Raw genomic sequence first — 26,004 nt, 5'->3', positions numbered from 1 at the left:
TCATGGATTGAAATAAGGACAGGGAGAGATCATTCACCAATTACCATCACGGGCTAAAACAGACTCAACTTGAGGAAATTAGTTTAATTTATTGCCAATCAAATCACAGTAGGGTAATGAGAAAATAAAAACTAGATCTTAAAACACCTTTTCCCCACCTTCTTCCTGGGTCCAACTTCACTCCCAATTTCTCTGCCTCCTCCCCCCAGGTGGCGCAGGGGGACAGCGAATGGGGGTTGGGGTCACTTCATCACACGTTGTCTCTGCTGCTTCTTCCTCTTCAGGGAAGGACTCCACACTCTTCCCCTGCTCCAGCGTGGGGTCCCTCCCACAGCAGACAGTCCTCCACGCACTGCTCCAGCGTGAGCCCTTCCCAGGGGTGGGGTTCCTCATGAACAGCTCCAGCGTGGGCCCCTTCCATGGGGTGCAGTCCTTCAGGAACAGGCTGCTCCAGCGTGGGTCCCCCGCAGGGTCACAAGTCCTCCCAGCAAACCTGCTCCAGCCTGGGCTCCTCTCTCCACGGGCCCACAGGTCCTGCCAGGAGCCTGCTCCATCCAGCACAGGCATCCCACGGGGTCACAGCCTCCTTTTGGGCATCCCCCTGCTCTGGTGTGGGGTCCTCCACAGGCTGCAGGTGGATCTCTGCTCCAGCATGGACCTCCATGGGCTGCAGAGGGGCAGCCTGCCTCACCATGGTCTTGACCAGGGGCTGCAGGGGAATCTCTGCTCCGGCGCCTGGAGCACCTCCTCCCCCTCCTTCTTCACTGACCTTGGTGTCTGCACAGTTGTTCCTCTCACATATTCTCACGCTTCTCTCCAGCTGCAATTGTGCGGGTTTTATTTTTTTTTTTTTCCCCCTTCTCAAATATGTTATCCCAGAGGGGCTACCACCATCGCTGATGGGCTCGGCCTTGACCAGGAGCTGGCCCATCTTGGAGCCGGCTGGCGTTGGCTCTGTTGGACATAGGGGAAGCTTCTAGCATCTTCTCACAGAAGCCACCCCTGTAGCCCCCCACTACCAAAACCTTGGCATGCAAACGCAATACACCCTTATAGTGGCACAGGAAACTTGATAAATATCAGCTGAAGGTAATTGATGGCACAGATGCTTTGAGTACAGGTGCACCAAGGAGCCTAGAAGCAGAACGGTGTTTGCTCTGCCAAGTTAGTGGCTAAGCAGTTACAGTGTTCCCTGGGCCAGTGGGAAGGAATGGTATCCAAATTTCCGCTTGGCTCTTCTTACGTGAGAACTGCCTTTCTTGATCAAACTAGCACGTCGTGTAATCCAGAGTCTTGTCTCCAGCCATTGCCAGTCTCAACTGTCTCCCAGACAGATGCCAAAAATCACCCAATTTTCTGATATAGAAAGCTATAGAATACTTCTTTCCCCACAGTAGTTTCCAGACAATAGTAATTTACATCTTGGTTCCTGCTTTTATGCATAAAAATTTATGTTTATTCCAAAACTCCATTTTGGAATGTTGTAAATTCTCTTTACTGTAATAACTGAATAATGTTAAAATCTGCTCCTTTTTTTTGGGTCAAGCCTGGTCTTCTGTCCTCTCCAAATGCCTTGCAGCCTCCCACTGCAGTGCTCTTTCTCTTCTGGTATTTACTTGAGAGCTCCTGCCTCGGTTACAGAAAAGAGCCATGTATACCTGCCTGTCCGCGCAGTATTTGATGGAGATAAGAGACCTTGAGGGGTGAGTTAATGAAAGGCCATAGTGGTTGTCTGTTGAGTGCAAATAAGAGCTGGGAAATGCACATATGAAAGGAAGAAAGGGAGAGTTTGGCGTGAAATGCACATCAAGCGAAAGTCGAGGTACACATGTCACAGTATGCGTGAGAGGGGACCAGTGTCTTTGCTGACATAATTTGGTGCAGCATTGTTGACTTTAGTGGAGAAATACTAGTTTACACCTGCAGAAAATTTTCTCCTGAATATCTGGGAATGAGAATATATAATGAAGTGTTTATGTATGAGTGACAGAGAAAGAGAGCGTGCGAGAGCGAGAGCGCATGCACGCATTTTCAGGCCTGATTGATTATATGAAAAAAAACCTGGAGTTGAAAGAACATTATTTTAAATTAACATTCATTATCTTCACGCGTGAGATAACAGTTCACTTTGGACCAGATCCTAGCACCATTATGTTTCTTGAGCAGAGACTGCTTTTTCCTTGAATGAGGTTATTCAGTATGAGAATGGCAAAATGTAGTCTGATCTTTGACAATAAAAATATATGGTTTAGTCACTATATATGAGAATACTACTGTATTATTTCTGTCAGAAAAACACGGATTTTTTTTTTTTTTAATAAATGGTTACATTTTCTTGGAAATGTAAAATAGAAGGTAAGAGAAACCTTTTTTTGGATCTCTAATCTTATGCTTGGAGAAGCTTGCAGCCATTTTAATTCATGCTGCATTCATTGATCTAGCAGTTAGATTATTTAATCACACTGCAGTTAGGTCGTCTACCTATCGGACACTATTAAAGAGTTCAGGAATATACTTTGGGTTATTGGTTTCTAAATGGCACTTTTGCAAAAAAAAAAAAAAAGAAGAAAAAAGCAATCAAGGTATAAACATCCCAGTTAACTTATAAACAGTATAAAGGAAAACACAATGTGAATTCATGATCTTATCATTCAACTCTTTTTTTTTTTCTGTACATAATATAAATAGAAAAAAATGCACATCGTAGCAAACAAAGGAAAAAAATCTGATTTTGATCTTTGGCAGTTCTTTTGCTTTTAAATAGAGAGTTTTGCAACATTAAGTCATCTAATTAGGCAGCAGCTTGCTATTAAATATTTTCATAACAGACGTAGTTTGTGAGCATGAAAATGAAAGCCACATTTTAAAATTGTAACCCCAAATAACTTTCTGAAATTAAAAAATACTCTAAAAATGGCTTATTCTTTAATTTTAAGTATAATCATGTAAAAAATGGGAAAAGTCTGTATTTTAGGTATTCAGCAGCAGTAGGAAACTAATTTCCTGGACTGTAAGCACTTCAATAGTAGAAGCCCAGTGATCTAGATATATAAAAAGGGAAATAAATGTGGCAACAGCTAATGCGTGGCAGTGAAAAGTGGAGGAAAAGATTGTTGTGATGCTCTTGAGTGGCCAGTATTTTCTGAGAGGGAACTACTCACAATGAAATAAACCTCTTCTTGGTATGCGATAGGCAAGTATCTTGTATAAAAAGAGACGGTAAATTCTTTGGCAGTGATGCACTTGGCAGCAATGGTTTTTAAAGGGTCACCCGTGCGCTTTTCAGTTATTTCCCTACAGAGATGAAAAGGAAAGTTCATGCTCTTCTGAGGTATTGTTTTAGTCTGTCTGAATGCAGGTGGAACAAAAAAGTCATGTTTCATATGAAGTTGGGAACTGTATTTCCCTCTTGTTAAATGAAAACTTAAAATCCAGAGATGCTAATTCCATCTGTCTGCATCTGGATCCCTTGGCTTATTTCTTGTGCTTTCCTGATGTACACCGAAGGCTTTGTCAAATGAGCAGTTATGATGATGTTAAGTATCTCTCAGTGTTACTGTACCTTCGTCAGAGAGACTCTAAACAGAGGAAGTGGTCAGTCGTTCATCTTATTTGCAGTGTTTTCTTAATAAGCAAGTTATTCAATGGTTTCACTCTCAGGCTGTTTTAGTAGCTCCTCTGCTTTATTACATTAGTCTATGACAATTTTGATAGAAGTTCTTGTTACACTTTCATCTGGGCGCTCTGGGATGTGATTCCTTTCTTTAAGTAACGTGCCGTGATGTATATACATGAGGAGTCTGACTGCAGAGGAGGGATTTGACTAAAGGTTTTGTGAATGCCATCTCGTTGCTGAGTAAGACCTCAGTGCAGCAAGGCAGGTTAAACAGGGATCTGCTGCTTTTGCTCTCTTTCTTTTGGGAGAGCATGGAATAGGCTGCAAACTCCGATGAATGTGCGGTGTCCACGCTGTGTATTTCTTTATCAGTAACAAGGGAGTTCAGTCATGGAAGGCAACTCAGCGAGGTTAAAAAAAATGGTGCTGAAACCCAGCTGCATGGCAATGGAAAATGAGAATTGTGTGATAATAAAAGCAAAAAGTCAGTGTTAATGCAACATACTTGCAGCTTTTTTCAGGAACTGAAGGTGCCTCTTGAAAAAGGTTTTGGATGGCTGAATTACAGTCTAGGAGTCGTTGAGGGAAAGGGTGTTTAGCTACAGGTGAGGCAGGCTGAAGCCCTCCTGTGCGGGAGAGTTAACAAGCATCCATTGAGTTCAGTCCATTCTGGTGGGTCTGGTGGCCAGATGATTATCAAACAAATAACTGAAGTACAGTATTACAATGGGTATCAAACCTTTTCACGTCTACATTACTAAACTTAAAAACCAAAAGAGCTCTTGACAGTTTGAAATGACAGCCCTGGTTTTAAGCATTTCTTCCAAGTTCCAGTGAATTAATGAAATTAACTGAACTGCCAAACTCGGTGGAGAGCTGCCGGTTAGCTGTTGTCGCAGGAGCCCCACATCTCGGACAGAATGTGCTGCTTTACAATCGCTTTGTCTTGAATTTAAATGACGACCTTCACTTCCCGCGTCTGAGGCTACAGCAAGCTGCAATGGGAGGTAGCCCTGAGAAGGTGTTTGCTAATGAGGCTCTAGCACCCTTGACAGGTATGCTAGATAATTAAAAAGTGATAGATGATGGTGTACTGTGTTTGGAAATTTCATTTAAAGTATATATTTATGTAGTGATGATTTTGACTCATCTGAGCCATTTGTATGATCCGTTGCCACTTTCCACAAGAGTAAGGATGCTTGCCCTCTCCTCCTGGCCAAGCTCCAGTTTGGGTAATTACATTCTGACTACCTACATTTCTGTGAAGTTTCATCTGGTTTGTGTTACTGTTGTTTATTTACATAGTAATGCATATGTACTTGGCAGTTTACAAAATAACAGCACAGGATAAAAAAGTTACAAAAATCCCTGCTCCAAATTACATTTAGTATTTGTCCGTGAATAAATTTGTCCGTGAATATAAATATAGTGTGGTGTGATGCAGTACAGAAAAAATACAAAGTGGCACATTCAGTAGTAGCATTCATAGAAGAGGTAGATTTGCAGAAATTATGAAATAGAAGAGAAAGCGCAGCCCATGAAGTGCAAGTGTAAAAGAAGACAGCAAAGGGGTGACGGAGACAAAGGAGAGAGGTGAGAAAACTAGATAGATGTAGGAGGGATGAGAAAAGAAACACAGGCTGAGGTGTAGTTCAAGAATGCTTTGTAAAAGACACTCCTGCAAAAGCTGGTACACCATGGGTTAAGTTGCTGAGTAGTGTGCAGTGTTAAACATATGATATATTGTGCAGCAGAAATGGATATAATTCACTGGTAGGAGAAGTAATACCTGTTTGTATTGTAGCTAGAACTCTCTCTATATTTTTACAAGGTTATTGGGCATGGATTTTACATGTGTATCAACAAGGGAGGGGGGAGTCAATTTATGTGGTGGTGTGTATACCTGGCAATAGGACTTAGGCAATCACAGGTCTGCATGTGACAACCATCTGCTGGCACAGAAATGTTCCTCTTCTACATTCAAAGGCACATTTTATCGTTTGCCACTCAGTCTCTTAGGATCCTGCTTAAATTACAGTAGGAAGAACTTGCTGTGTGTTACTGTAGAGCTACAGGTAGGTGAATGTCCTGGTTTCGGCTGGGATAGAGTTAATTTTCTTCCTAGTAGCTGGTATAGTGCTGTGGTTTGGATTTAGCATGAGAATAATGTTGATAACACACTGATGTTTTAGTTGTTGCTACGTAGTGTTTATACCAGTCAAGGACTTTCCAGCTTCCCCTGCTCTGCCAGGTGCACAAGAAGCTGGGAGGGGGCACAGCCAGGGCAGCTGACCCAGACTGGCCAAAGGGCTATGCCATACCGTATGGCGTCATGGCCAGTTTAGAAACTGGGGGGGAGCTGGCCGGGGGCAGTGACTGCTGCTCAGGGACGGGCTGGGCATCGGTCAGTGGGTGGTGAGCAATTGCATTGTGCATCACTTGCTTTGTATATTATTATTATTATTATTATTATTATTATTATTATTATTATTATTATTATTATTATTATTATTATTTTCTCTTCCTCTGCTCTCCTATTAAACTGTCTTTATCTCAACCCATGGGTTTTACTTTTTTTCCCCCAATTCTCTCCTCTATCCCACTGGCAGTGGGGAGGGTGACTTAGTTGCCAACTGGGGTTAAACCATGATGGTGAAAAGAAGAACCCAAGCCACATCCTGTTGTGGAGAGCTGTTCTGTAGAAATATGAACTTTAAAGCTGCAAGCTTACTCTTAAAACTGATTGATACTAATAATCAGTATTAACATGGAATGGATTTCCAGAGGAGTTCAAAATAATCCAATATTAGGCAATATTACATAACCATAGCAGTCTAATATTTACAAGAACTGTCCCAGTGTTCTTCCAAAAATACTTAAGTCTGCTTAGAGATGCTTCATCCACAGCCCAGATGTACCCCATTTGACAGAGATGCCAGAAGTACATGGAAAAAAGTTTTAAACAGTTTCCATTTTGAAAATGCTTTCAAGAAAAATGTTTTCGAATAGTACTTGTGAGTGAAATCATACTAATCTCAAATAGATTGTTCACAAAACAAGAGTTTGGGGTTTTTTTGTTTTATTTTTCTAGAAATGGAAAAAATGGTTTTGAAAGTATCTTAGAATTTGCATATTAACATTGATGTTTCTTATTGTTAGTAGTTGTTTTTACATGACTTCATTTGCTAATAAAAGTAGTACATAATGTACTATGTACTTACGCAAAGGAGAGATTTAGGACAATGCATGTGCTTTTGAAAGTTGTGGTTCTTCCTATTTTTTTTTTTGTCTGTTTAACGTTTTTTGGGCTATCTGTCTTGGCTTTGTTTTTGGAAAGAATTTAAACAAAAATATTTTTCACTTTAGGTCACAGATACACAGTAGTACCAAACCTTTAAGCTCTTATCTAGCAGAACTGCACTGATCACTTATTCTGACCTCCTTTAGCTCCTGCATAACCCAGCTTAAATAATTTTACCTATTTCTCCTGGATCAAGCCCACTGAAAATGCCATCCCGCCCCCTTGTGATAGCAGCCAGCCTATCGTGTGTAAGCGAAAGGGTTGAAAACCCACCTTTCTGTGGGGCAGACAGGGATCTTACCCGTTTAGCGCTGTCTGTCTAGTTGGCTCTTTTTTTGTCATCTGTGGGCTTTTTTATTGAAAGAGGCAGGGATACTTCAATGAGGAAAGCCACCCAGCACCCACATGCTGCGCATTCTGGGAATGAGACCCATGTGGCTTCTTACCATTTTTTTTTCCTTCTGTATCATTTATTAAAGCTGTTCTGGAATATCTGCTTAAGGCTAAAAGAGTTTGAACTCTCACTTAGCCTCATTAAGGTCTTGGGCTTGGTGTTTACTACTTCTGCTTTCATCAAGGCCACTTCCTCAGAGGCTTTTGCAGAAGGTGCATATGTTCTTATGAATGACCTTCTTCATTTTCTGCCTCAAATCATGGTAGAATTATATTTTTTAATCAACAGGTTTTATTTAATCTCCAAATTTTATTTCTGGTGTTCTGCCTCTAAAGCAGAATTTGGGTTTTATACTTTTATGCTGGGGGTTGTCTACTTCTATATTCACACATTCAAACGCTTCAGGCTATTCATGTGTGTTTTCTGAAGGGTTTAACAGTTCAGCCACACAGACTGTCGACGTCAGTTGGAGACTGTGTCAAAATTTGCTATCAGACTGCTAAGATGAATTTCCTGCTGTTACTACAGAGTACTCCTCCAGAGCACACAACATTGTTAAGAAATAGTTGAGATATTGGAGATGATGCTATCTGGAGCTCCATCCCTACCTTCACCATGTGCTGTAACATTACTCAAACCTATATATTGGTAAAGAAGTGCCAGAGTGGTTTGTACAAAAGACTCCAGGACCTCAGGTACTTAGTGGCCAGGTGTAGCTGTTTAAGTCACTGTGATAAACTATACTTGTGCGCTGTCATTCAAAAAGAGAAAAAGAGGTGATTTACCAATAGTAATTTGTTTTACGTGTGTAGTTCACATTTATGTTTTCTTGTTAATTATTTTTCTCTCCCTCAGAATTTTTTGAAGTTCCCTGAGTTTTGTTTCTGTGGTTGGGGGGAAACTGAAAGTGGCACAATCAGTCTGTACCTTATACACTTATTCATTGCAAAGATACAAGACCAGTCTTAAGTGAAAGGACATATGTGTAGCTCACTAGTTTGAATATACGTGAAGAATTCATGTCTCAGAATTCTGGTTACTGGTAAGTGACCTCTCTTTTGATTTTAACTATAAATTTAAACTTTGAACAATGAATGTGGTTAGACTAGTGATGTACTTATTAGGTTAAAAAAAAGAATAAGCTTTTAACAGGAAAAAATTATCACAGGGCAGACAGTGTGGGATTTCATTAGCATTTATGGATTGATAAACTGCAATTTAAAAGTCACATTTCTCTCTGAAAAAGTTTTCCACGATAGTCATACAAGTAACATTAAACAATGTCTTTTTAGTTTGTTTACTTGGGGTCAGATTTTCAAGGATTAAAGTGATTAAAGTTGCAGGGACTGTCTGTGAAGGTTACACTACTTAGCTGCCATTGATTTTAGTGGTATTTTGAATAAATGTTAGTTCTGAAAATCCCACCACGTATGGACCTCATGTCTGTCTTCAGACATCTTTGAAAATCTGGCCCTTAGGACAGTTAACAGCATTCCCTGTGTTGTTTCACTGCTTTTTCCCGTAGCAGTTCCCCATTTTACTCTGCCCAGGAAGGTCCATCAGTTATAAACAGCATTTTGTAGTAATTTCTGAGCTTGGAGTTCATACCTGTCAAGAGGGATAGACTGACAGAAGAGACTTGGCCCTGGCTTTCCACATAGTATTGCAGTTCTTTGCTCTAATAACATAAATAGTTCTTAGGATAATTCTTTTCATCCGTAGATGTTTAAGTGCTGCACAGAGGGGATTAGTGTAATTAGTTTTGCATTTGGAAATGGTAACACAGAGGTACACAGTGACTTGCCTGAAGTTAACCAGCACAGGAGGATACTGAACCAAGTTAGGAGCCCTGGCGCTCAGTCTACTTTCTTCAGCAAATGTAGGTTCAGAGTGCTCAATCTATCCATACAAAATATCCAGAATTTTCTAAATGTAATGATTTGGTACTTAAGCAGTGTGAGTCATGTTCTGGGATGCTGGCAGTGTTTTTTTGTGATATTTCCGTTTCACATTCAGCTTCGGGGGCTCAGCAGGGGCTTTTGGTCTGGTTGCCATATGAAGTTCATCAGGGGTGACAAGCGAAAGCAGCTTAATGTGTGCATGTTATTTTTGTCTATAGTAGAAATTTGTGATGGGGACTATTTCTGTTTTGCATAAAGTCACCAAAATAATGCATTGAGCTGTAAGCTAACTGGAGATGCCCAGGACTATTCACAGCAGAATAGCCTGGATACTGTTAGTTGTTGGATATAATTATTTTTATTTCACTGGGGGCAGAGGCTAAAAACCACTTGCCAGACTTCTGAAATTGCACACCCTGGTAATTGTGATGCTGAAGTTGGGTACCTCCGCTGGGCCTTCCAAACACAGCTTTTTGTGTATTGGTTCCCAAACTGTAAAATGAAAAAATTGAAAAATAAATCTTACAAAGTGCTGTGAGCATAAAAACGTTCAAGGCTACAAGATCCTCAGCCAAGATGGCTTGCGGAAAAAACACTAGTAACCTTATCCAGCTGCAACTCACCACGGAGTACTTGTCGCTCTTCTCTCCTTGCTTTCTCAAAATTGACTGTAGAGGAGGGATGCTGGGCCATGTTGGATGTGTGTGCTGTAGGTACTACAGGAGCTCTTGGCCCAGCTTGTTTGCTTTTCTCTACCCCATCATTGAGAGTGGATTACAGTAAACTTTTCCGGCAGGAGAACAGACATGTGGTCTGTCTCCCTTAAATTAATTCCTGTAACTTACTCAGCTGAGGTTTGTTCCCGATCCCAAAAGCTAGAGACCATTCCCTCCAAGGATTCGATGAGCCAACAGCTACCTTGAGAGCCCCCAAGCTTAGGACACATTTCTCCTTAGGATTCCTTCTTGGGCCCAACAAAAAGGCTCCCCAGGGAAGACCCGGGATACTTCATGTTGTTTTCAAAGTCAAAGATTCTCAAGATTCCTCATAGCATACTCAGTCCTTCTAGTCAGAGCCTGATTTAGAGAAAGAACCGATATTTGTGGGCCTTACAGCTATGTTAGATAGGAAGGCAACTGGTTGAAACATGAAGGTCAGTAAAAATATCTAATCTTTATTACTCTTATTTACAGTCTGCTTATATTAATAAGGTAAGATTTAGATTTTTTGTGAATTAGATGTTGATATTTCTCCAGTGTTCCAACAGAGGCTGAAACTGTGCTGTTACCTATGTTACCTTCTCCATCTTTACCCCATGAGTATCCTATGTATTTCAGTAGCTTCATGTCATACTCAAGGAATTCAGTAAATGTGTCTTTGTTCAACCCCTATGGTTCTTACGATCTCTATAAATGTGTCTAGAAGGAGGTGACTATGGAAGAGAGTAAAAAGACACTTAAGCCACAGACCAATATTGGTGTGAGGATGACTGTATACAGCCAGTCTGAGTAAATGCGGATTGGAAGCTAGGCTGTACTTTCTAGTCATTAGCATTTTAGATGGAAGAACCTGTCATGATGTCTATATTAGGCTCATGTCATATCATGTCATGGCTGCTTTTTAGTGTTTACTGTACGCTTTGGAGAGCTGAGGGCTCCCAAAATGTGGGCTGGAACTTGTCTCCGCATTGAGTGCTAGGGTGACGTTTGCTTCAGCAACCCTTGTTGACTTGTTGCTTCCAAATCCAATAATTTGAGTTTATTCAGCCACCACTGCATCAGCTTGGCCCTGCTGCCAGGTACATGACTGGCAGCCTCGTGAGAACCACACCTGAAATATTTTGAGCCAGGAGCGGTTCAGGAGCCGTGCGCTGGCCACCACTGGCTTCAGCAGCTCTGTATGGAGCAGGTGAGAATAACTCATCAGGTTTCTGAAATGATTTACCAGTTGTGCTGTCTCACTTTCGTGCTTGTAACAGATTTTGAATATACTTCTCTATGGCATGATTTCCTCCCTGTAAAATAGCAGTATCAGCACTTCGCTATATTACGAGGCATTTGGAGTATAAATTAGAGGGGAATAGTTGCTAAGGCAAACACTTCCATTTTATTCTGAGGACAGGTCTGCTTCTAAGACCAGAAGCAGATGAAGATAATATGCCAATACTTTTAGCACTAGAAGAATAGAAAATTAGAAGTAAGAAATAGTGCATGTTATTTTTGTGGGAGCAACAGATGGAGAGAAAGTCGTTTTGATAAAAATGAAGGCAAGTGCAAAAGTAAAAGGCAAGCAGATTTAATACACTAAATTGTTTAATGGCTTCATAAAAATGGCTGGAACTTCAAGTTGATGGTACCCCTGTAGTAGCAGGAAATGAAATTGTGCTTAAGCCATAGAAATTGTGAAAACCGCTTGCTACTATGATTTTTGGATTAGTTTTAAAGAAAGTACTACATTAAAGGTAGCAAATTTTGTACTTGGGAACTAAATGAATGTTATTTTGAAATTGAGAAACTGCTAATAACTGGTGAAAGAATGTGATGAGAACTAGCATCATCTTCCTCAAGAGAAAAATCTTGCTTAAAATCTTCACGAAGAGACATCAAATCTTGCTAGCAATTCTCTTACCAGTACTCTACTACTATCCCTTCGTTCAGAGTGAATGTCTCTTCTCTGGGAGGACTGAAATATATTCCAATTTACATTTGCTCATAGCCCATTCTTTACTTTTTGCCATGACATCAGAAGTTCTGTTGTCATCAGCGAGCTGGAGCATTCACTACAATAAAATCTGGAACCGCTCTCATAGCTTTTTAGAGAACTGAATGATGTTGTTCTTACAGAAATTGTCAGGTTTCAAACTTCAGCTTGTGCTATAGAACATGAGCCCTACACTTGGAAATACCCTCTTTATTTCTTTCTTGAGTGTAATTAAACAGGAATGGCTTCTTCAGTGTTCACTCATTGAATCTGAATACCCATCTTTCAAGAATGACTAGAGAGTATTGTAATCAGAATGTATATGTTTGGATATTCTTCCATTTTGTAAAAATGAAGACAATTTATGAACTGCTAAAGAATATAGATATGATATCTTTTCTTAACTGAGGTTAAGAAACTTTCCTGGTGTCACAGCAAGTCTGTAGCACTGCCAGGAATTGAACATGGACAGACCTGCAGGACAGACCTTCTTAAACAAATTTATGTGCTATACTGTTGAAGCTGACTGTCAGCAACTGGCCATGCATTGTCATTTCTGGTTAAAACAGATGATAGGAGTGGCACATGAGACAGGAGACTTAGTACCAAAATAGTCAGTGCAATCTTCCTGCAGCTCAGCTTTTCTATTTCTCAGACTTTTAGTAGATTCTTCCAGAGTGCTTATCAGGTCAGGCAGTCTTTTTTAATTCTTTCTTAAAAACTAGTTGCACAGATTTTACACAAGCTCTTCTTTTTCTAAAGAAAAACAATAAAAAGAAATATATTGAGAAGAAAATGTCTTTTTTTTAAGCTTGTAAATTATTAAAAATAGCATGATTTTTAAAAAAAGAATAAATGGAGACAATATAATTATTTTTCACATTTTCTCGTGAAGCTTACATGAAACAGCAGCTAAAACACTCCCAGTAAAAAGTATTAACATTTTAAAATAATCAAATGTGCTTTCCAATATGTACTTCTGTTGCTTGCTTTCTTCTAGCTGTTAGCTGTGGCCAATTAAAAACACAAGTCAGTTTATTTTTTATTCCTCATAATTAGCGTTTTCACGTTCACTATATGCACTAAACTTTCATAGCAGTTTCGGGGTGATTTAAAAAATATTTGTAATTTATTGGTTGATTCTGCTTTTTAGAAAATCTTTTGGCATTTTGAGATGCTGGCAAAGGAGCTTAATTTGCTGCTCTCTTGTGAAGAAGGACTTCTCTTATCCTTTCCTATATCTCTACGCCCTGTATATCAAAAGCTGCTAAATGGGGAAATAAGAGGAAGTAAGGACCACCAAGAAAATGAGGCAGAGCGGAGATGAAATGTCCCGTGTTCCTTTCCCACGATTGCAGGGAACAAGATGTAAGAAGGAATGGGGAGGATGTCAGGGAGGTGGCCGATAATCCATGAAAATTTATAGCAAATCAACCGGGCAACTGAAGAGGCTCTTGGTGTGGGAAAATGACTACAGTGACTGAAGTCACCAGAGAAGTACTCAGATACTATGGCTAAGTAGAACAGCAGCGAGCAGGTCATGAATGTTAGAGGCATCATAGAATTAAGGGTACAAAAATTGTATCAATGATGTGATGGATTACCTGAAGGAAATTAAGTGCCCCTGATGTTTCCCTTGTTGTTTTTTGAAAATAAAGATTTGCAGAAAAATATCTAATTGAGTAGAAGAGAAATCTGTCTGGTTTTAATTGCAAGAGAAAAAAAGATAAAAGTCCACTACTCCTCCTGGATGAGATCCAGAAAAGGCACAGCTGAATTTCGTTTGCAGATTTTCGTAGTGATAATGTGCTTGTTGTGTAGGATTCTGAATGTCTTTACCCTATTTGTGATTAAGGTAGATCTGCACCTTGTAACATCCCAAAATTGTTAGGAAGGCATTTCGTAGTGAGTTACATTTTAGCTGTTACTGTCTGCATCAGTCCCTTTCAGAATTACTAAAAAATCCATGTATCTTCCAACTAGTTACCCTATACCAAACAGATCTTTTTCCTTCAAGAGAAAAAATCGAGTGTCTCAATTTTTTTGTACACTTGTGTGTTTATCATATAAATGATACGTCCAATGCAAAATGCATATAATTCTTCATGCCATTATATTATTTCTTGTTTCACCGTCTGCTACCTCCTTTGCTATAAAAGTGCCGTCTCTTTGTAATACACTTTGGATTTTATTTTTTTTTTCAGATTGAGCGATTCAAAGATACTACATAAGGGAGAAGCAATTTATGTGTTGTGGCTACATTCTTAAGCTGTAACAATGATAAATTAGTAACGTTGCTTTAGGAGTTTGCAGTCATTTTGCTTTTGATATGATTTGAAGAACTGTATTGCTTAAACTTGTTTTGTTCTTCACATACCATAGGAATTTAATAGTATGGTTCTGTACTTCTTGACTGAATTATGACTAAATTTGTTCCTTAGTCTGGTTTACTGGAATATATTAATGTATAGATATCAAATATAATTTATTTCCTTGGCAGCGCTGTACATTTGTATTTGATTTATATTTACAAAGCCAAAATCTTATAATAAATAATAGAACCAAACTACTTGCATAGCTTTCTTTTTGATTTTTTTTCTTATCTGCATAAACATTACTGCAAGCTCCTGGGCTGATACCTGTGGTAAATGGATGTTTGATGTTTTGTATTTCTCTACCATCTTATCTGCCTGTTTATCCAGCCACGTAGTCCAGCATCTCTTCCAGAAGATGCTTATTCATAAAAGCTATTGGCTGTTGTCAGGATTGAGACTTGAGGGCTGTAGGCAGTGATGAGATGTGAAACTTCAAACATGTATCTTTAAGATATCCATCTACTTGATTTGCTGCTCTACTGAAAAGAGTGTTTATTCATCTTGGTTATTTTGAAATGAGTTTCTTGATTTTTAGGAGAGAGAATATAACTGGAGCGGAGAATTGAACTGAAACGCTGCTTTTCTTAAAATCAAATTATTTAGAATTCATGCCAGAACTTTTGATTTATGTATTTTTCCCATATGCAGTCTTTTAAAATAATTTCTGTAATCTCTGGGATAAAGCTCTGGTTCAGGATTATATCTGATTCATGGTAGAGTAGGGGAAGAACAGGAGGAGAGATGGAGCTTGGAGATTTGTCTTTGCTATTTACAGATCTTGGGTAAGCCCTTTAACCTTTAAAAGCCTCAACTCCCCCTGCTTTAGATTGGGAGCAGGGTTTTGACGTTCTTCAGAAGATCTAACAAAAAAATCCCACTTCTTTAGGGTACTAGGAACTACACTAGAGAAAAGGAGTTACTCAGTCATCCGGTCTTTGTATCTTTTCTTGAAGGGTTATCTATGAGCTTTGGAAATTAAATATTTTTCTCATTTTTGGATAATGCTTAGTAACTTAGAGCTAGCTGTGTATCCTATGGCACGTCCAGTACCGAGTGTATTGGCCAAATACATCCATTTATGGTTTGAACTGTGCTATTTTGCAGTGGAATTGTCTTGTGGACATGAGCTGCCTGATCCAGTGGTGGAGGATAACGTTTTCTCTTGGAATTAGCCTGAGTCATCCCAAAGAATGATACTTCTGCCAGTTTCTACCTGTGTGCAGCTCCTTTTACCATCCATGTCATCATGCTGGTTTTTAAGGACAGTCATGCCATGTCTCCTTGCACTCCCCCTCTCGTGGGGACCTGCCCAAGGCGCGCTCACCATCTTACGCCCTGTCCTTGTGAGGCCTCTCCTTTGCCAGGCACGTGTGAATAAGAGCCTTACTTTTTGTGTTTGTCTTTCTGCTCCTGTGGTGGTGGTGGGCATCTCACAACCATCTCCATCCCTCTCAGACTGGTTTGGACATGCCAGCTTCTGTCCTGGTGTAATTCAAAACCACCGTATGCTATCTTCACTGCTTTCTTACAGTGCTATCATGAGAATTGTCACCTCTTGCGTTTAAAATGTTATGAATGAAAGCCATTTACATTTTTGCCTTTAACAACGTATTTGAAGTATTGAAGAGTTGATAAGCTCTTCAACTAATCCAGAGCTTTTTGTTAGTAATTAAAAAAAATGCATGGTGCCAGTCTTCATCAGACCTGAAAGTCACTGGAGGCATAATGGATTAAGAAAATGTAGTACATAATTTCCCTTCTCTTGATTATTTTGTGAAAATTGAAACACGTATGTTTTGTACGAATAATTGTTTTTATAAGAGTTTTGCTTTCTTTGCTCAGTAAAAATAAAATTAAAAAACACTGTAATTTTAATTCTTCCTTACTTAGGGATGAGGAAAAATGAAATTCCAGGTGCAAACCAATGGACAATATCACAGCGATGAATATATTTTCTCTGGCAGTTTCTGTAACATACAGGAGAGTTAGTTTTTCTTTCCTAGTATGATCTTAAGCTTTTGCATTTGGTGGATAAGTGACGCACACAGCACCGGGTTTCTAACCTTAGGGAGTGTGCAGCTATCTAGGATTTGAGGGTTTGAATCATGTTGGAATAAATATTTAATTATTCATGGAAGTGGCACCACTCCAGCAGGGCAGCTAGGCACTCCGTAGCCTGGGCTGTCCATGAGCAGGTCCAGTGTCAGTGGGGAAAATCTTCTTGCCATGGAGGGTGCTGCTGAGGGTTCTTCCAATTCTGGGTAAACCACGTTGTAGTCAAGTGCCTTGGTGAATCACACCTTTATAACCCAAGTATCAAAAGGTCCTATTTTAACTCAGGTGAATGATTGTAAATACTAAGCCAGAGACTTTACAAATATTTGTTTTGAGCTGTACATCTGTTGGTTATCCTACAGTGATCCACAAACGCTTGTACAGAACCTAGGTGCATGTTCACAGTTGTTAATCACTTTGTGTTGGGTATTTGGCAATAGGGTAATTCAGTTAATGAAATTAAAATGACTTGGGCTTCTTTAAAAAAAAAAATCTCAGCATGTTTAGCAGCATTGGTACCTACCTACACACCCCTGAAATGTGGCCCCAACTCCCACTGTACTAGGATCCACCTCAAGTAGTGGATAGCTGTCAAAACTCCACCTACCTTTCTGACACTAGCATTTTAATGAGTCTTTAAAATATGCTCTGTCCCCACTGAAGACAAACCTTGATTCTGAAACATTACCTTGTTACCAGACTTCTGCCATTCTGCCATGTTTAGTAATGTAGGGACAATAATATCTGTCCAAATTCACCACCTGTAAAGAAACTCCATCCTGGTGGTGTGCTTAGCTCATCATTGCTTATGCAGAATATTTGTGTGCAAACATGGTAGATACTGTTTTTCAATGTTTTGTTATTGTGCAGTACTTCAAAGAGTTCCCTTGTATCATTTTGTGTATTAGTCATAAAAAACCTCTTTGAATATACATTGTGGGAGCCTCAGCATAATGTTAATTGTATTCTGCTGCAGTGGTAGCCAGAAGGTCAGGATCTAAAATTAATATATTTCTGAATAATTCCAATATATGCATCTGACAGCATTTTGAAAGAATATTTAAGTAATTTATTTCTTTAAGGAAGACGCTGTGTATTAGCTGAGTTCCAATACATTTTTATTCCTCTTTGGAGAACAGTTGAGTATAATTATCTTTGGATTAATCAGTTTTTGAAGTCTTTTCCAGTGATACGTATAGAGAGGATTAAGAGAGAGATTACCAAAGCATTAAGATTTTTTCTGCTTGTTTTTAAGAAGGAATCCTTGCCTTAAGTCAATTACAAAATGATTTCCTTGTAAGAAACTGTTGAACAAACTGAAAAAAAAAAATCACCTGTAGCAGGGCTTTTGTGTCCTGGGGCTTGAGAGAGAGATGTGCAAGCAGTGAGGTCCTGTTTTGGTTATACACCTTCTTTTCTCCCTCCTTCTTTCCTTGTTACGTGGTAAGGCAGAGTTGTCTGTTTCTTTCCCCAGTACAAATGTTGAAGTTCCTTTTCTCCGGCTTTTCTTCTGTTAGATGAGCAGCAATAAAAGAGAGGAATAACATCCCTTCTCACATCCTCTGCTACCATTTTTCACTGGGGAATAGTTTTGGTTTTCTTGTGCTCATTTTTCATGAGTATTAACCTGCTCCATAGTGTTCTCCAGTTTGACCTTTGTTTTATGTTTTGCTTTGGATTTCGTCAGAGTGATGATACAATTTAAATGCAGTTCTGTAAGGTTATTTTAATGGAATGTTTGAGTAACTCTATGTGCCTCTGTAATGAATGAAATTAACTTGATCTGGAGCTTGGAAAGACTGTCCTATGTATGATTTCATAATGAAAAAAATAATTAAATGAATATAATGTTCTGTTGAACAGATCTCAGATCACAGTTCATTTGCTTTTGGCTTTAGGGAACCTAAGTGCAGCCGCACCCTGAATTCCTGCTGCTGAAGGGTTTCTTCCGAGCATCCTGTTATATCAAAAAATGGTATGTGACACAGTTCCAGCTCTGGGAGTCACAAGCTAACCTTCTCCTATAGGAATCTGCTTTCGAGTCATGATCGCTTCTTTTTCTTGCCTGCCTACAGTAGTCCTGGCTTAGCGCTGGACTGCATCTCATCAGACAAGCCTATGTGGATATTGTTAAGTAGCTCTGTAATAATATCTCCATCACTTTCATGCCTTCAGGGTTTCTTGTCTGGGTTGGTTTTTTTTTCTCATTTCAAATTTATTGGAGAGGCTGAAGAATAAAGGGTTGAGAATGGCTTAGACCATGCTCTAGGTTGAGAAGAGTTACACTGAGTTAATAGCGCAGGGTACGGGTGTGATCTGTTCACCACTGCTCTCCTCGTTCTTCTGATACATCTGTGTCCCAGCATGGAGGCTGTTCAGTGCGACTGTTTCCACTTTGTCTTTATGTTATTTGCTTAACAGAAAGAAGTTCTGCTTATCTAAGCCATTTTTGCTAGCATGCTTGCATCCACGGTTGTGTATGAGAAGGAACAAGCTTGCCATTTTCATTATACTTCCAAAGTGACAAAAGTTTCTATTACAGATCGGTTTTTATTATAGCTGTCCAAGAGTCATACTCTTCTTATCTCAGGGAAATGCTGTCCGCTAAATGACACAGCATACTCAAGCAAAAACTATGTATATGTGAGTCCTAAAACCCATAAAGGCAGAAACAAAGAACAGTCTGTCATTTGAGACGTCAGCCAAGACTGATTTTTTTAAAAGGTCCGTTGGACTTTGTTTTGAGATGTAGCTGATTGTAAGAGCGAGCCTTAGCCCTTGTCTATAATTCATCGCTTGTGACAAGTGGAAGAGAAAAGGATCTGCTTTAGGTGAGGTTTGCCCATGGGTCTAGCCAAAACCTAGACAGAGCCAGCCAAGATGGTTAGCAAAAGGCAATATTTGAGTTGGGTCATAAACCTTGAAAAGGCAGTCATAAATCATAATTAAGGTTTTTCGTTTCCTCGGTAGTGTAACTCCTCAGAGATGGAGACTGAAACTGTTTACCAAAGCCCATTTTTTTGTCTTCAGAAAAGTGTTTAGGAAACCTGAACCGGGGTTTATTAAGCATATCTGTGGGAGACAAAAGAGGGAATTGTTGGTCTCCGAGCAGCAAGCGGCATTGACAGGCTGACTGGTGTGGTCAGAAAGGATATTTAATTTCAAAGGATAAACTACAGGATTCATTTTTTTCTTTTTTATCTGAAGTTAAGCTTATCTGGTTTATGCCTTACCTAATTTAACTTATGAGAATTGTAAATTCAGCTATGTTAAGCAAACAATTTATTTTGTTTTAATTCCATTTTCTCTTTGTTTTAATAAATCTTGGTTTTGTTAGGATTACTGTTGTGTGGGTAATTTCACATAGATGTCTTCAAAGAGTAAAGAAGAATCCATAACTCTTAAAAAGAACAGCTGAAGGGGAAAAAACCAACTCTGGAACTCCTGTTCATTCCTCTGTGGTCCTACTGGAGGGGTGTGGATTAAAGTGTTGTATCAGGAAGTCGTCTTGCTGCAGTTGGCAACCATGAGGGAGCCCAAAAACTGGAGAAGAGATAAAGTGTTAATGGTTTCAGCCTATAAAATTGAAATTTTAAATTTTTTAAAGTCCTATAAAGTGTAGGACTACTAAATAGTATAGAGAGGAGTCTTGTCTGTGAGATGACGGGGAGTGGGATGGGGATATATTATCTTTGTTTTGCAAATGAAACAGTAAAAAAAATTAGTTTTGAGATATACAGTAATATGAAATAAGAGGAGGAATGATCAGGTTGTGTTGTTTTCTCCTTCTTTTCCAGCTTCATAAAATAAGATCAAGAAATCAGATATTTAAGAGTAGCTTGTAATTTTATAAGGTATAAATAGTCCTTTCAGACAGTGTGCATTTAGCCTGTAGAATTCACCGTGGAGGTCATATAGTTAAATATAGTGGTTCAATTTTCAAAAAGGGCTTGATGATATAAAAGCTAGTAACTGTTGCAGCAAAGCATGCTTAGAGAAGGGTAATCAAATCTCATGATTTAAGACATAAGCGCATTACCTGCGAGCATCTGGAAAGGCCTCGTTCCTCTCTGTCACCTGCAAAGCCTTCTGCAATTAGTAAGGTTCATCGTGGGTATTTGTAGTGTCTAAGTTTTTTGAAGCATTGCTACTAGCAATCGTTAGGGATAGGACAGAGTCTTCTGTGTTTCGTCATACCGTATCAAACGCTTGCACAGAACGCTGCCCTGCTTTTCTGTGCTGCTGTGTTGAATGACACCATCGTGGTCTGAAACAGAAGAACCTGGTGATGTGGTGGTGCTGCAAAGGCACAAAATTGCCTGATCCACCATCAGATAGAAGTGAACTGGAATGGTTTTTACATGTCACTTCGGGATTTAATTCAACTCTTTCTTTTGTAAATCGGTTGTTATAGTTCACGCAAAAAATCCCTGAATTTATAAGCAGTAGTAAGATAAGAACTGAATGCATGGAAGCGGGCAATTTCTTTTGAGATAAGAATTGAATGGTATTTTATATCTGATTTTTGTTTTAATTTTTTATTTCTGAAATTTACTCTAAATAGCAACTGCTGAAGTTACAATATTTTATTTAAAATGCAGTGAGGAGTATATACAGAGTTGAATCATACACGAATTCCTCCTTTGTAAGTAAAACGTATAGGAAGGAATTTAGATACTGTTTCTTTTTATTTAGCTCCTTAGGAAAGAGTAACATGTTTTAACAGGTAGAAGAACATGCTGTTAACCCTTAATAAATCACAGAAAGAGATAAAGACGGCTGCCGAGGCTGAAGGTTTGAATTACAGTGTCAGATGAATCCTAAAAGTTTTGAACTGCTTTTCCAGCACCCTCTCTGAAGAGGAGTCCTTGAAGGGACCGGGGCACCGCCTGTGAGCAGGGTGACTCCTCGGTGGGCTGCTCCCTCGCCCACAGGGTGTAGTTCCACATACGCCTTCTCTGGGAAGGGAGGTTGTACCTCTGGTTTCAACATTTTTCTTATTTATTTTACATTCCAGTTTATAACTTTCTGTGAACTCCATAAAAGTCAAGGTCAAATTGAAGGAACTCTTGTGAAGAAAGGGAGGCATTTATTTTAAATCGTTGAAGACAGAGACATCAGTATTGAAAACTTCCACTACTTATAGTTGCAGCTTTTTTTTATTGCACTTCTTAAACTGTTTGGAGGTAGTTGCATGCAGTGCATATAGAAATCAGTCTCAGAGTAACCAAATAAATATGATTAGCTGAATGCTGAGAAAGTCAGGAGGGTGAGATGACTGTTCCAGTGGTGATACGGCCACAAAGTTAAAAAATGGGATGAAAAATTTGTAGTTTTATTTTAAATGATGGTACTACTGATCTGAAATAAACAGAATCCCTTGTGACCTAGGAGTCAAAGTCAGCAAAAGTTAACCTCCTGAAGTAAGGAAGGATATTCATTTTATCTCCTAGCTCAATTTCTACTTGATCAAGGTATTGTCGTAAAACACTGAAGAAAATTCTACAGCTACGCTTTTGCAGTTTCATTTTGTCCGGCTAAATAGCCGCATTTCTGAAAAATAAGCTTCCTGAAAGAAAAATGAAAAAATGTCTTGCACTGCAATTTTTTCTTAATTAAAAACTCAATCTGTCAAGAAATAATTAATTCAAAATATACGTTATTCACATTGAAAATTAGAATATATATCAGACATTGCCATTAATCATCCATTTTACTAGAATTGCAATGTGATATTACTAAGTTTTTAATTTAAATTTCTCGGTTTGTTTTTTTATTTTTGAGGAAAAAAATGCAGTTATTTAAGCCTTTCTCAGTGAAAAACACAACTGCATTTCTTCACTTTAAACAGATGGGGTAAATAAGATATCTTCAGTTATTCAAAGATGTCCATATGGAAATGGAAAACATATCGATGAAATTTTTCATCCAAAAAAGGCAAAGTAGCAGAAAAAAATCAGTAATATCATGGCTAACGCCCTTAGCTGAGATGTAAGAAATTCAGTTTCAAGCAGGACTTTAAACTAGGTAAGTGTAGGCATTGGTTAAAAAAGACAGCCTGAGTGGAGTGTGTGTGATTTAAGTCCAGCCACATGAACTAGTTTTCCTAATCTCCCTTTATCTTCCATGGAGATAAATGGTTAATTTTAGGGCTTAATTCATCTGACCTGTTTATGATGTCTGCTCCACAACAAGGTGAATTGTTGCACTGACTACCTCATGTCAAGTGTGAAGGGAGCGTAGAGTAATTAGCTCAGAAATAGATGTCTGCATTTAATCCATTTTTTCCATTCTCTCTCTCATGTGGGAGGTTACATTAATAAAATAACAGACTTGCTATAGGACACTGGCTATATAGCTGGAGCTTCTACAGTGCTCACCTGTGGTGCCCGAAACTCCAGATGAAGTGAGGGGATCTAAGATACATTCCCACATGCATGTCAGTTAGAACTGGTGCATTTCTACAAACCATCCTGGTACCAGTAAAACAACATTTTTCGAAGGAGAGAGCTTTATTAAAAAAATTTTCAGCTCAATGTTCATTTCTACTCTAGTGTGACTACTTCACTGAAAGGATCATAAAACAGTTGGACTAGAAGGAGTACACAAACATTCAGCAGCTTTGCCAAAAGTAGAATAAATATTTCTCGATTTGGGGAGATGAAGTTTCAAATGTCCTCCTCTGAGCGACCATGCTATGGAAAGAATATCAGTTTGTTTGTCAGTGTTATTTCCTGTTCTCAAGTTGCTTAATATGCTCTCGTTTTTGCAACACAGCACACAGGGAAAAGAGTTCTTGCTCTAGTGGCTCTACTCTTTCTTTACATCAGAAACCTGCTCTTTTCAGGAAACTAAAACCCCAACAAACACGCAGTTATGGGTTGAAAACGCCTAGCTGAACATTTCAGCAGGTTGAAGCGAAAAATGGTTTTTGTCTTTAACGCAGGTTTGCATGTTTCCTTGTTTCCTGGCTCTAGCTAGCAGGAGACACTGCTGTGCAAAAGAGGGTTTTGATGAAGCTTATGCTTTTTCCTTTGAAAACCAGATTTTCAGCCTTCCCAGCACATTTTGGGGGTAAATAGCTGCTTTCTTCTCTGAACAGGTTAGGTAACTTTTGTTGGCCACATTTTTTTTCCCAAGTAATTATACTTTAGGGGCCCTGTGTTACAACTTCTGCCTTGAATTGTTTTTATAGAGTAACTGGCAGTGCTGCAGAATGGGGTTTCTTGGTGCTTGCCGTTCTCTGTTCTCCCCTCAAATGCTTACGCTTTTGTTAAATGCTGCCTGTTCGGCTGTTACCTAGCATAGACAAATGTTATATGTTGTCATGTGTTGGACTTCTTGCCTAATACTGAATTTATTTTTCTGTGTGGAAAGCGCTAGTAAGAAAATACTGTAGTTTTAACCTGTATGAAATAGTTGAAAAACCATTTGTAATGCGATTATTAAGTATATTCAAAACAGGAAGTACAAAGAAGGGGAAGAGAAATGGAAATGCAAATGTAACTGCCTTTTTTTTTGTCGTTTTTTTTTTGTCATCCTCTCGTGGTATTATGTAGATCCCCAGCCAGATGGCTACTGGCTATAAGCTGTGTGTGGATTCACAGGATTTTAACTCCTCTGTTGGTTTCCCATCTGTCATAAACTCAGAAGCTGCAATCCAGAGACTGACATGAATGTCAGTGTCTTCTTTAGCACACCGAAACAGTTACGCTTGAAGGCTGCAGAAAGAGCACAAACCCTTACGAAGACAGGACAGTGTCTGGTTTAACAACCATGCTGCTAGACTTGGGGAGTAAAATTTCTTGTGGTCAGTTCATAGTGCTTTGAACCACAGGTGACCACTGTGGTGGCAGCAGCCTCAGACAAGCGCTGCCTGAAAAGTCTCCCCAAAAGGAGTTTTTTTGTGTTGTTGGAGCTCAGCGAAGATTGTAAACCCACAATTGGTTTTGGTAGGAAATCGCACATCTAAAAATAAAATAGCAGTCTATCTTCAACAGAAAAAAATGTGGTAAAAGTCAGAATCTCTCAGCACTGGAAGAATAGATGTGAAATGGCTAAAACAAATATTATGGTCTTTCTTCACTTTAAAATGACCGATTCAGGATTCGCTATGTTTTTCCTTCAGCATATGTCATCACTTGGACAGACACATTCTGTTTCTGTTAATGGAGGTGAAAATAGTAAAAAATGTCTCGGATTTCATCGTATAAGGTGGAACAAGGTGTTCGTCACTTTGACTGTGGGCACCCACCGGGGCCTCGGCATCACTGAAACAAAGAAACCTTGCTCCTCAAGGTAAAAGAAGCTCTCATAGTTTCGCTTTATGTCATGTCATACTCAAGAAAGCAAAACGAAAAATTAAATTAAACCTTTATCAAACAGGCATGAAGAAGTGAAATAGAAATAAGGGCTGAGCACACTCTAAGCTGTTTTAGAATTAGTAGGTAAGTGTATCAAAAAGAAATATGTATGTAAGCCTGAAAGGAAATCACTACTATTATGACATCATCCCAAATTTAGACTTGGCTACCTTAATTAATGGATTTGACTTATGTGAGAATAAAAGTTACACCCCTGCGAGAAAATAACCACTTTCCTAAGGAGCAGCTGTCTGAAATCAAGCAATCTGGTAATCCAGCTTCAAAAACTCTGTCATGCACAAATTAACCTCTCCGTTTCCACTTTGGGTTCAGTTCTGTAGGACAGGGAGCAGCTTAAGAGGGTGATGAAATGTTAGACTGTGCTTCACATGGTTTCTAGTGCTTGGTGAAGTAGCCTGGAGTTAAATGCCTCATTCAGCATCAGGCATCACAACTGGAGTCATTCCGGCACGTGCTTCAGCAGCACAGTGGACTCCAGGTCTTCTGCCCAGGTTGGAAGAACACCACGTGACAAAATAAGATACTGATTGGAAAGACTGCCAGAACTCTAGCATTTTATTTCCTCTGATTCCTGTAGAATATTATATTGCAAATCCAAGCTTCAAGTCAACAGGCTTGCCCTTTGTTACAACACCGTAATGCTATGATACTCTTGCAGGTCGTTTTCTTTGGGTTAGGTAGAAAAGACTTTCGCAGAAATCACAGTAGGAAGCTGTATTTCATGAATGACATTTTCTGAAATTTATGTTAGGTTGATGGTAGGATTAGTTAATTTTGCTGGGCTTTAACTTCTGTTGGTAGCCACAGGGATGGCACGCTACTCAGTCATGTCCTGCACTCCCATGAATTTCCCTCACCCTGTAAGGCTAAGTTGCTGTGTCAGAGCTCTGGCTCATTCATCTGCATTCAGGTTAAAGGAGTAAAATAAAAAAACAGCCAAATGTTGGCAGTAGAATAACTGAAATAATCTGAAAAATGAAGTCCTACTTCTGCTGACAAAATTATTAATCCTATGTTTCTGAGTTGAAGGAAATGGCTGAGAACCGTATGGTCCTGTTGCCTTTAATAAACCTCAGCCCTAGATAATGATACAGCAGGAAGAGCTCTTGAGTGTTCAGGAAGTGATTTCCTCCCTAAAGGGCCTTTGTAATCTGCTCTGTGTCATCACCATCATCATCAGTGCTTGAAGAAATAGGTTTCAGATGCACCTACCAGAGCAGAGGCAGAACATAATTTTGCAAGTGCAAAGTATCGTAATCTTGCAGAGCTGCAGAGAGC

General features: G+C 39.2%; 1 protein-coding gene across 7 annotated transcripts in view; it reads left to right on the top strand.

The window, feature by feature from the left end:
• The window catches only part of ZMYND11 (zinc finger MYND-type containing 11), a 112,423-nt gene that overhangs the window by 9,628 nt on the left and 76,791 nt on the right, over positions 1-26,004 (top strand). The window contains exon 1 of one of the 7 annotated variants that reach the window (XM_082318946.1): positions 24,575-24,640. The exons of the other annotated variants lie outside the window; for them this stretch is intronic. The gene's annotated coding sequence lies outside the window, so the exon portion shown is untranslated. Of the gene's footprint in view, positions 1-24,574; positions 24,641-26,004 lie in introns of those variants that run through there. 7 annotated transcript variants of the gene reach the window in all.

The sequence above is a fragment of the Platalea leucorodia genome, assembly GCF_965183815.1.
Source record: "Platalea leucorodia genome assembly, chromosome: 1".
NCBI lineage: Eukaryota > Metazoa > Chordata > Aves > Pelecaniformes > Threskiornithidae > Platalea > Platalea leucorodia.
The sequence above is the reverse complement of the archived record's forward strand: the minus strand, read 5'-3'. Positions and strand labels throughout refer to the sequence as shown.